The sequence below is a fragment of the Lissotriton helveticus genome, chromosome 5_1 (assembly GCF_964261635.1).
Source record: "Lissotriton helveticus chromosome 5_1, aLisHel1.1, whole genome shotgun sequence".
In the NCBI taxonomy this organism is placed as follows: domain Eukaryota; kingdom Metazoa; phylum Chordata; class Amphibia; order Caudata; family Salamandridae; genus Lissotriton; species Lissotriton helveticus.
In genome coordinates this window covers 2,028,500,135-2,028,512,781 of record NC_136065.1, presented here as the reverse complement: position 1 = coordinate 2,028,512,781, position 12,647 = coordinate 2,028,500,135, and positions in this window count along the sequence as shown.

The window sequence follows — 12,647 nt, the reverse complement described above, 5'->3', positions numbered from 1 at the left end:
CAGAGCGAACTTCAAGGTTCAGCAAAACACAGGTGAGCGTTTCAGACCTTTCTCTTCTTCCGTTGGGGGGTCGGATTCAACACTGCCTGCGGCAGTGGCAGGACTTAACACAGGACGCCTGGGTGTTACAAACAGTGCAGGGTTTTCACTTAGAGTTTTATTCTCGTCCTGTTCAATCAGGCATGCCTGCAGATCTCCATTTTACCCAACAAGATCGCAGTTTTATAAAGGAGGAGATCGTTGGTTTGCTGCAAAAGCGGGCGATAGCACGAGTCACCCAAGGGCCTCGCGGCTTCTGCAGCAATATCTTCATTGTACAAAAGAAGGGAGGTGGAAACAGACTGGTTCTGAACCTCAAGGATTTCAATCAATTTCTAACGTACAATCACTTCAAGATGGAAGGCATCCATCTGCTAACGGTATTGTGTTTTTATCTAGGAACCTAAATCGATATTTCCATTTTTATGCCATTATACGGTTATAATCAATAATATCCCTATGGAGGCATAATAATCATATCCAGATTTAAGTTGTAGCCCATGCAGTCACATTAAGCAAGGCTACTTCCCCGGACTCCTAGAAAGCACAACGAGTTCTCTAAACAAACCAAACCTCCAGCAACCTGGGAAATCCCTGTTTGCTTTTGTTTTGATTTCATCCTAGAACTCCTGTGAAGCACGGCAAGAACGGCCAGTTCTTGGTGACATCTTTATTGACGTCTTATGTCCAAACCTTACGTCAAACCCGGCACCTTTCAGGTATAAATATACCAACGTTGCCTTAAGCAAACACACGGTGGTGGTTTTGGAGCAGAGCAGCTTTCTACTTGCCCGAGAGCCCAGCTGATGCGAGAGCCCACGGACGCTGCCCCTCCCTTTTGACGCACTGAGAGAGACGCTGTATTTTCTCCTGCCGAGAAATCCAGCTCCGGTGTTGTCAGCTGCCTTCGCGGGCTGCTGGGATATCGAGTCATGAAAGAGAGATACCAGACCTCCTGCTTTCTACTACCAAGGTACGGAGCTGACTAAACCCTTAAAGAGAATTCTTGATTCAGATTCTTGGCGAAACCAACTTAACTTAAACTGCTACTTACTTACTCCTTCCCACGTATTAGGGTTAGGTCAGGTACACCGGGGTAGGCGTAGTTAGAAGCACCAGTTGAGTACGTTAGTCAATTTATATATGTATGTATATGTTTTATCTATTTTAAAGTATCATATGGCTTAGAAACCATATCAATGCTTTTACAGTATTATTTTATAATCCTCCTTTTACTGTACGCACTTTACTTTACTATGAGTATTGCAATTATGGCAATTCATTTCTCTTGCATGAGAAAGAAGACTGCTTAATAAATTACACCTTTTATTGAAAACGCCCGTCTCTCTTTTTTCTGCACTCTGGTGAAACTAAGTACGCACGATTGACTGAGTGAAATAGCTGTCTTTTGTTTTCACACGACTCTAGAGATACACTCTTATTCTGAGGGAGCAAAGTTGTCATGTTATATGGTTGTCAGAAGCTAATCCCTTCCTGTCTATCCAGGGAGGTTAAACTCCTCCTCGTTTATTCGAGAACGTTTCTAGTGACCTCTGAGCTAGCTGGCAAACCTTAAGTCTAATATAGTCAGTAGAGACCTAGTCGACCTCAGTCCTACGTCTACACTGCTGAATATATTATTCCAATGCGCAGAGCCTATTGGGAATATAGGAACTACACTACATGGCGCCCAACGTTTGGTAAGGCGATAAATCTAACGCAAGACGTTAGAGTAACTCAGTCGTGCTTTTTCACACAGACCCTTTTTCCGTAAATACTCCAAAAGACGTCTGGAGTGGATAAAAGGTTAAAATCCGCCGGAACTTAGTAGGAAGAGATTCCTATGTATAGTTTTTGGTTTAGTCAACGTTGAAGGATACAGTGTTCCAAAATATTGTGCACCTAATCTTTGTTTCCTTGAAACTTGATCTGCAACAAAAACCTTTCTGCCAGTAAAATGGGGGAAAGTGAAGACGAAAGGGAGGCAGCTAGAATAGCAGCTCAACTCCTAGAGGATGACACAAGTCTCCTACAGAGTGACCCAAATGCTATACTCATTCCGGTCAATATAAGAAAAACTATAACTCTTAAACTTATAGAAAATGGACTGACATCACGAGGTGGTACAGTCATATTCGTGGTAGAGGCCCATGAATATCGGCAGACAGAGGTATTCTAATCATGGATAGATTTTCCAGCAGCAAACGCTGTAACACATGAATTCCACTATTACAAAATAGAGGAACCTCCGGAGGAATACACTCCTTTCGAGGATGTTGAAATTCCATTAAATTACCAAGAGCACCTGCTCTGGTTTAAAGGCGCCCTAAGACATAATAATCACATCACCAGGCTCGGTCCACTAGGTAGACCAGGAGCAACGTGGCCGGTTCTAGCCAGCTACACACCACATCCAGACATTGATAAAATGTCAAACGAAGAACTCTTAGTTAAAATAAAAGAATTAACAAAGGCATATAGAGAGTTAGTTCAATTGGCAATGGGGGATATAACTCACCTCCAGAAATTGAAGGAAACAGATATAGCAGAACAACCATTTGAACTTGCCAGAATCATAGAAAAATCCTATGAAGAACTAGGTAGAGATAGTTTTGGTGGGAAACCGGTAAAACCCCAACTAACGGAAAATCCTGAAAAGATATTTATTAAAAATAATCTAAACACTCCAAAAAAGAGCTGGGATGGAAATAAACAATCCACTCCCAAAGAAAAAAGATTCCAGTCCAGAGGAAGTTCTCCTCGGCGGAGAGAAAAATCTCCGGACCAAGGAAACAAGTCCCCCCAGAGGGAGCCCTCTGAGAAAAGATACAACCTTAGAAATATGGATAATTTGAAAAAACCTGATAGATATCAAGATATTGATACACGTCACTCTCGATCTTTTCAGACTTCCCCGCAGAAATCGGAAAGAAGAGGACGGTCAGAACACAGGGAAGAGCACGTCAAGTCCAAAGACAAGGAACCTGCTCAAAGTAAAAAATTACAATTTCCAAGAAAGATGGTAGCCAGTATTAAAATAATCAAACATGCCGAGGATACTGAGGACACAGCTGAAAAACGGGGAGTGGACACAGACAATGCTAGACAGCGGAGCAGAAGTGACAATAGCTCATAATACCCTGATGAATCTTCTGGAGACAGTGGACACGAATGAGTACATTCAGGTTGAAACTGCAGACACACGAGTTAGTGTGCCCCATAAGCTATATGAAATAACATTACGTATAGAGGGAGATAAAACCAGGAAAATAAAAAGTATTTTTTGGGAAAAACTTTCAAAAGGCTATCACATTCTGTTAGCTGAGAAAGACTGGCCACCAGAGTTTGTCAGGGAGTGCCCTCATGGCGAAGAAATAATTATGCCTGCCTTCTCGAATCACATCCCGATTCATAAAAAATACACATATGCAAGAAAATGGGCAGCAGCCCAAGCTCCGCCTTTCATATAAAAATCATGTAGGATGGGATGAGGACTCCCCTCCTCACAAAATCCAGTTAAAATGTCAACCCACTGCACAAAGGCAGTACCCAATTAAGCAAGAAGCTAAAAAACAGGTCAGGGAGATCTTAGATCAACTTGAATACCAAGGGGTGATTGAAACATGCACCTCTCAAATAAACAATCCTTTGGTTCCTGTCTCCAAGCCAGACGATTCATATCGTCTAGTCTTGGACTACAGACACCTTAACTCATGTTGCAAGACATTTGCAGTACAAAACTCACACAGTGCAGCACTAATGAATAACATTGTGCGCAAAAAATACAAAACTACATTAGACATCTCTAATAGATTCTTTTGTCAAAACATTGCACCTGAAAGCAGGTATTTGACCGCTTTCTCAATAATGGGGTCGCAATAAATTTTTTGTCGACTCCCACAGGGATTCAAGAATAGCCCAGGATTATTCTCAGCAAGGGTAACAGAGTTACTACAGATATATGATGATGAGGCATTATCTTATGTCGATGAGATCTATCTCACGGATGATGACCTGGATACTCACTTGAAAAGAGTGAACACCATAATACTTGGGTTCGCATCAGAGGGTTGCAAATTCAACTTTAAAAAGTCAGGAATTGCCCATCTAACTGTCCTGTTTTTAGGATATGAATTATCAAGTGAAGGCAAAAGCCTAGCAGACAACTTCTTAGAGAAGTGCGCTGTACTCCAAGCACCAAAAACGCTGAAGAACTTACAATCAATACTAGGTTTCCTAAATTTCGGAAGAACTTACATTCTAAATTATGCAGAGAGGGTTAAACCTCTCTATGAATTAATAAAACCTGATTTTAAACCAATCAATTGGACTCAGTCACACACAGAAATGCTGAGATCATTGCAAACAGACATGTTAGCTAAAACAAAATTAGAAACTCGCGACAACACACGCAACCTTGTAATCCGAGTCATCCCAGGAAGATGCGGATTCACGTACCTGACCTCTAATGAGGGAGAAACGGTACCAATAGCTTACAAAACACATTTGTACACACAAGCTGAAAAAACATTCAGTCTTGCGGAAAATATTGTAAATGCGGTTCAAACAGCTGTAGCAAAAGAAAGAGCCCTAGCCCAAGGCAGAAGAATAACTGTTTATACAGCAGAATCTGCCTTTGAGGCGTTAAGAAGCCCAGTCAATCTAAAAACAGTGGCTTTAAATCCAAAATGGATACAATGGGAAAATTCTATTGCTGCAGAAGACGTGAAATACTATTTTGACCCGAAACTGAAAAAACGAGAAAATCTAGAATACGAAGAAGAATATCCTCTGCCAATCGAAATTCTGCCTCTCCAACAGTACACATGTGTAATCTATATGGACAGATTTGCACAACATTACGATGTAGAGAAAAAATCCTACAACGCGGCATGTGCGATTGTTAAAGGTTGCTGGCGCTGTGGTAAATTCAGACCGAAAATTACAAAAACTGAATCACTTAGAAATTGCTCAACTCAGCGAGCTGAAATAAGATCTTTAAAGATGGCGCTTGAAAATGCTGATCGTGAATTCCCGACACTAATTGTGTGCGATTCGCATTACTGCGTCCAGTCTTACAATAATGACATGCAGAACTGGGTTCAAAACGGTTACAAAGATGACACAGGTGCCACAATAAAGCATAAAAAGCTTTGGGAACAGGTAGTTCTTTTGCAGAAAGAACTACAAAAGACTCACGTGATACATACACTGGTCATCAGCGTGATGGCGTTCACGCTGCAGGGAATTCATTGGCTGACACAGCCACAGCGGAAGCAGCTCAACCGGCCTCCGTAGCCAGAAAAAAGCGTTCAGAAAAATACATAGACAGGGAAACCATGCTAGCAGTAAAAACGTCTTCCAAAGGCGACTGTGCAGCATTACCTGTGAACTATCCACTCAATTATACATACATAATAGATGCAAACTCCGTTCCTTTTGCTCGAATCCCTGGGGTGGGGGATAGAGTAATTCCAAACACGAACAGGAGAATCTTCTTACTACAGGAAGCACATATGGGGTTGGGTCTGAGGCACCAAGAAATCCTGCAATCTTTGATGGACTTACAATCAGAATACTGGTGGCCGGGAATGAGCGTAGATATCCATTATTTTGCAAAAAATTGCGAGGACTGCAACAGAGATTGCAGTTGTGAACCGGTCCAGCCTGTAGCCCAGATACCTTTTCTAGATAGATTAAGGCTATCTATACGCAATAATGCGCCCCATAATATTTAAGACTAGATTCACTTAAAAATGCAGACACCAGCGCTCGGCTGACGCCAGAACTGTTATAAAAGATTTGCGAGTCCTTATCGGCACATACGCAATTAGCATGCTACATTCTGACCAGGGTCCTGCTTTTAGCTCTCGAGCTTATAAGGAGGCCATGACCAGCATGGGCATTGCATTGCGGTACTCTTGTCCCTTCCATCCTGAGGGAAATGGGATTGTGGAAAGAGAAAACCGGGACATAAAGCAATCTATAACGGCAAGGGTATTAGGTTCGGGTGCTGGGTGGGTCCAACATTTAACAAGTGTCCAACGTAGTCTTAATAATCTGCCAAGAAATTCTATAAAAGGTTTCAGTCCGTACGAACTATTGTTCGGTACTAGAATGCATATTCAGGACTTAGATAGTCAGACTTCAGTTGTAGAAGAAAAAAAATGCTTTGATATCAAAGATCGTTTGGCAGTTTTACCTGACTTAAATGAAACAAGAAAAGCCCTGAGCAACATAAAGTTAAATCAACAGTCAACAGCCACTGAAGATACACCACCTGTCCCAGCAAGGCCTGTCTGGATTCCAAAGATTGGGGATCTGGTCAGAGAGAAGATCGCGGTGAAGAAGGAATTTGGGCCTTCTTACAGTAAAGCAGTACCTGTCTTAGCTGTCAGCGGAACAAGATCAGTTGTACTACCGCCCCTTGCTGGTAAAAAGGAGAACCGAGTTGTATCAATCGACCTTGTAAAACCACAATCATGTGGCCAATAATAAGTAGTAGGCCCAGTGGACTCCCAAGAAATAGCAGCGTACCAAAATTTGCTACAATACAAGAGGTTCAAACTGAGAGACTGATCACATTTGATACCCCTGCAGTGAATAAAAAAGGACTATGCAACAATGCCATGGAACTTGTGCCTCTTGAAACCCAAATTACAACAGTTCGTCAAGAAACACCTGTCTACAACGATATAGCCTCAGACTATGCTAATGAAAGAAAAAATCCAAAAGCAAATGAAGATTTGGAAGCAATTCAAACAATTGACAGAACTGCATCTGGCTACTTTATCAACTTCGACGACTTCTCCGAAGATCCAAGCGAACCTGAAGAAACGCCAGTAACAAAATCTTTCAAAGACAAAGTAACTGAACTCGTTCATCAACTCAAAGAAACCTATCTGATTTCTCCATGGATTGAATTTTGGATTGTGTTAGGTGTACTTTTCCTCCTGCTTTGGCTCATCATGGTTCTTTGGTTGGGAAAATTCATTGAGGGAAAATACAGAACAATGGACACAGCAAGCCAGAACATCAACTTGGTCCTAAAGCCACACAAGTCATCTCACATCGAGAAAAGAGAACTATCATCAGTGAATGTCACAGCCATTCCAATACCCGGTGGGGTAGCTTGGGACAAAACGGATTACGAAATCTATGGCCCGGTTGAACTCTTGAAATATCCACATCAGTTCAAGGTTTCATTAAGTGACTTTGTAAAACCAAGTACATTCTCTGATGATTGGGACTTTGAAAGCATAAATAATATGATGTCAGATTTAGTTATGTCAGCAAAATTTACAGAACATGATTACTTACAGGGTTCATCAAATTATGAACAAATGTACTGCTACAACCACTTTGCACACCATTATTTGCATAAATCTGCTCAACCTAGAAATGTTTTTAATTATAATCAATGGGAACATTGTGCAACTCTACCTAAAGGCAGCTCGAAAACATTTTATGAGAAATTCCCATACTTCTCAGGGTTTAACACAAGTAATGCAGAAACGTTTTACTTCAAACTGTTAAATAAGACAGGGGTAAAAACAATGCTGACAAATACTAAATGAATCTATTCGGAAACATTTTATGAAAAAATGACTACATTTGGTTTTGATTTTTGGAAAGATAACATTGAAACAAAAACCATCTGGGGTACCAAAAATTGGCAGGTCCAAGGTTTAGAAGCATTATTTAGAGCCTGCATGATCCCAGAACAAATTATATTCTTGAATGACACCATTCAACAGACAACCTGTCTTGGCCTAGCCAAAATTAAAGACTTAAACAAACCGTCTATTCCAGAGCCCATACCTGATAGTAATAGCACTACTGATATGGAGATAGACGTATCCCATATTTTACACAAAAACAGAACAAATCCTGATTGGAAAAAATGGTTGATCTGGCCCACAGACACAAATAACTGTCAAGATAGATTCCTGAACAAAATACAGGGGTTCAAAATGACCAGGCCAGACCCTAGATACTCCCAGAGACAACATCCAGGGATAGTTACAACATACAGTGTAGGGAAACTATGCCTTGAGTGTCTAGAAAAATCCACACTGGCTGAAATTAAGCAACACTTGACTTTACTTAAAGACGGTGCTGACTTGCGTAATTTCTTAATGGGACCACGCAAACAGCGTCAAAAACGTTTCATAGCGGCCGGTATATACGCGGCATACAATGCAAATTGAAACAGTAGAAAAAATACGAGAAATTGATCGTATTAATTTGGAAAAATCACTTTCTGTTGTGGACAATGGGTTAATGACTCTGTCCTCCAGAATATATTCACTGGACAGTATTGTATCATCTGCTATTGATATAATAGAGCAAGACTTACTAATGTTACAACACGGTCAGTCACAATTACGTTCTATTGTACAGCTTGGCTGGACGTTGCAAAATCTGCGTTCAGGCTACGTACCATGGCGTTTAATCAACACAACGTCATTGTTTTCTATCTTTAACCTTACTGATAAACAAATCAGTTTGGCACAAAAAGGAGCAGACTATACAATTCTGAGCATTGAAAAACTTGAGAGATTACCATTGACAATGTCAGAAAGACCTGTCATTGAATGGATAATACACGGAATAATTACAATCCCGATAACAACTTTCCAATTTAAATACTGTCAAGAGTATATACCAGCGGGCCAGTATGAAAGGTTGGGTAAAGGGTACATTAAGTCATCATGGAAATTGCCTTACACACACACATGTTATAGTGAAAAGAAACAGAATGTATTTCTTAGTGGTAACAATTGTAAACGACCACTGGGCGGTACACTTCTTTGTCAAGGCATTAACTTGCATGGGGCCTGCGAAGGATCTTCAAACAACCTTTCATGTCACCTGCACGGCACTCCTGCAACACAGATAGAGCCATTCTTTAGACAACTTTCTAACGGGAGTTACATTCTAATAAACGACCACAGATGTTGTGGCATGGTGCCAGGGAAAGCCTATCTCGTAAGTGTTAGTTCCATGGTCACTTGCTGTATGCAAGTATTGTATCCAAAAAGCACTCCAGATACGGAGACAACAATTTGGCCTTCTTTGAATATCTCTTCTATTCGAATTGATACTTTAAGCAGAATGAAGTCTGTTCTTTTGCAGACAACTGTGCCTATAACGTCATCAAAAGAAACGTATGATCTTCTGGTTGCAAGGACAACTGCAGAGATACATACCCTTTTATCAACAAATTGCCCCGTGCATTTCGTAGAAATGCTAAGCCAAATCCTAAATATGTCTGATACAGTGGCATCGCACATGTATTTAAGACAATTTTTTCGGGACTGTTAACACCCTTTGAACCAGTTCTGGGCATCTTTCCCAATTTTGTCCATTCTGTCTTTGGCAGCCTACCACTACTTTTGGGACTCGTAGCAGGAATTTTATTTTTGATCCTTCTGCTCCGATATGGCAAGCCAAGTCGCAGACAAGACTCCAACAACGATGGAAGAAACGATCCTAGCTATACGCTATCGGGACCGCATAACTAAAGTCCTTGGATTAGCCCGGCTAAGAGATCTGAATATGACCTGGTTTCTTTTATTCAGACCTATCTGCCAAAATTGCATCTTACCTGTGCTTCGATGTCTGCTATGCGGAGAAGAATGCGTGTTGGACACCTGTCTTACACTACAATCAGCAGTACCAATGGATATCGATACTTTGCTAAGTCCTGTAACGGCTCATGCATCGTGTTGTCCCCAGAGGTTACCGATTCTGATGACAGCATTCGTTGAGACTTCACCACTACGATTAGGTGGGAGTGAAGTACAAGATGAGAGCAGCATCACCCAGGTACGACCTTCTGTGAGCATTGCTGATCCTGACATCGATGATAGCAATCATTCTCACGACTGCACTATTGCAGCATTTTCGAACTTGGTCGAACTTTCACCTGAAGCTGTAGACAACTTTTTTGCGCATCTGTCTGAAATGATGTTCTCCCCTGAACAGAGAGAATAACTTTTTTAAACGACTAGCACACAGCGTTCCCTGAACTCTGAATTTGGCCTTCAGCTTTGTTAAAGAAAAGCTACTGAAAACATTTGGAACTATTTTCTCCCCTGAAAGCGAAATTATTTTTTTTCAACTTCCAAAATATTTACCTTTTTCTGGCACACATACTCTGCTTAAAGTAGAACTATTCTTAAAGAACAGAGCTTCTATTTTTAGGAACTCTAGAGACAATATATTACCTCAGCCTCTAGCACACTTACAGCCATTGTATTTATATGTGATGGAATGGTCTCGACCTTCTTTTCTGTATTAAGAGCCATTTCATGTGTCAATTTCGCAAATCATTCAGCTGATATATATATGCATCCTTTTTTCCTGAATGATTACACTGCTTGAAAAGCGTACAGTACCAATAATCATTTTCGTGTATTTCGCATACACCATTTCAAATGCAAAAAATATATTTTGGGGTGGGTTGGAATACACATGCACCTTTAAATGTTTACTATTGCTTAGTTTTAGTAATGATGGACATTAGATCTTGGAGTGGGTATTGTGTTTTTATCTTGGAACCTAAATCGATATTTCTATTTTTATGCCATTATACGGTTATAATCAATAATATCCCTATGGAGGCATAATAATCATATCCAGATTTAAGTCGTAGCCCATGCAGTCACATTAAGCAAGGCTACTTCCCCGGACTCCTAGAAAGCACAACGAGTTCTCTAAACAAACCAAACCTCCAGCAACCTGGGAAATCCCTGTTTGCTTTTTGATTTCATCCTAGAACTCCTGTGAAGCACGGCAAGAACGGCAAGAACGGCCAGTTCTTGGTGACATCTTTATTGACGTCTTATGTCCAAACCTTACGTCAAACCCGGCACCTTTCAGGTATAAATATACCAACGTTGCCTTAAGCAAACACACGGTGGTGGTTTTGGAGCAGAGCAGCTATCTACTTGCCCGAGAGCCCAGCTGATGCGAGAGCCCACGGACGCTGCCCCTCCCTTTTGACACACTGAGAGAGACGCTGTATTTTTTCCTGCCGAGAAATCCAGCTCCGGTGTTCTCAGCCGCCTTCGCGGGCTGCTGGGATATCGAGTCCTGAAAGAGAGATACCAGACCTCCTGCTTTCTACTACCAAGGTACGGAGCTGACTAAACCCTTAAAGAGAATTCTTGATTCAGATTCTTGGCGAAACCAACTTAACTTAAACTGCTACTTACTTACTCCTTCCCACGTATTAGGCTTAGGTCAGGTATATATGTATGTATATGTTTTATCTATTTTAAAGTATCATATGGCTTAGAAACCATATCAATGCTTTTACAGTATTATTTTATAATCCTCCTTTTACTGTACGCACTTTACTTTACTATGAGTATTGCAATTATGGCAATTAATTTCTCTTGCATGAGAAAGAAGACTGCTCAATAAATTACACCTTTTATTGAAAACGCCCGTCTCTCTTTTCTCTGCACTCTGGTGAAACTAAGTACGCACGATTGACTGAGTGAAATAGCTGTCATTTGTTTTCACACGACTCTAGAGATACACTCTTATTCTGAGGGAGCAAAGTTGTCATGTTATATGGTTGTCAGAAGCTAATCCCTTCTTGTCTATCCAGGGAGGTTAAACTCCTTCTCGTTTATTCGAGAAAGTTTCTAGTGACCTCTGAGCTTGCTGGCAAACCTTAAGTCTAATATAGTCAGTAGAGACCTAGTCGACCTCAGTCCTACGTCTACACTGCTGAATATATTATTCAAATGCGCAGAGCATATTGGGAATATAGGAACTACACTACAACGGATTTTCTACAGGAAGGGGACTGGATGGTCAGGTTAGACCTCAAAGACGCCTATCTCTCAGTTCCCATCTTCCCTCCGCATCGCAGGTACCTACAGTTCAGGTGGAACGGCCGATGGTACGAATATTTGGCTCTGCCTTTCAGGCTCTCCTCGGCTCCTTGGTGCTTCACCAAGATAATGAAGCTGGTAGTGGCTCACCTTCGAGAGAGGGGGATACGTCTCATAATTTACCTGGACGACATCCTGATAATGGCACAGAGTCAACAGGTTCTTCTGCGGCACCTCGCCCTTACGACGACGCTGCTTCAAACCTTAGGATTTGTCATCAATTCAAAGAAATCTGTGATAGTTCCCACTCAAGTAATAGATTTCCTGGGTTTCACGATAGACTCGATGTCGGCCCAGCTGTGCCTTCCAAAGGCGAAACTGAAAGATCTCAAGAAAGAAATCCGGAAGTTGTTGAGCAGGCAGACAGTAACTCTCAGGGCGATTGCCAGAGTAGTAGGGATTTTGGCCTCATCTGTCCAAGCGATATTCCCGGGCCCTCTTCACTACAGGGCCCTACAAAGGCTAAAGATCAGACATCTTCAGAAGGGACTGTCCTATTCGGACATCATCCCTCTATCAGAGGAAGTACGGACCAAGCTACAATGGTGGCTCGGCCATGTAGACGCCTGGAACGGCAGGGCGATTTTCGGTTCCCAACCAGAAGTCGTAATCGAGTCCGACACCAGCCGGTGGGGCTAGGGGGCGCGCTGCGGAGACATCTCGACAGGTGGCAGATGGTCTCCACAGGAGCTTGCT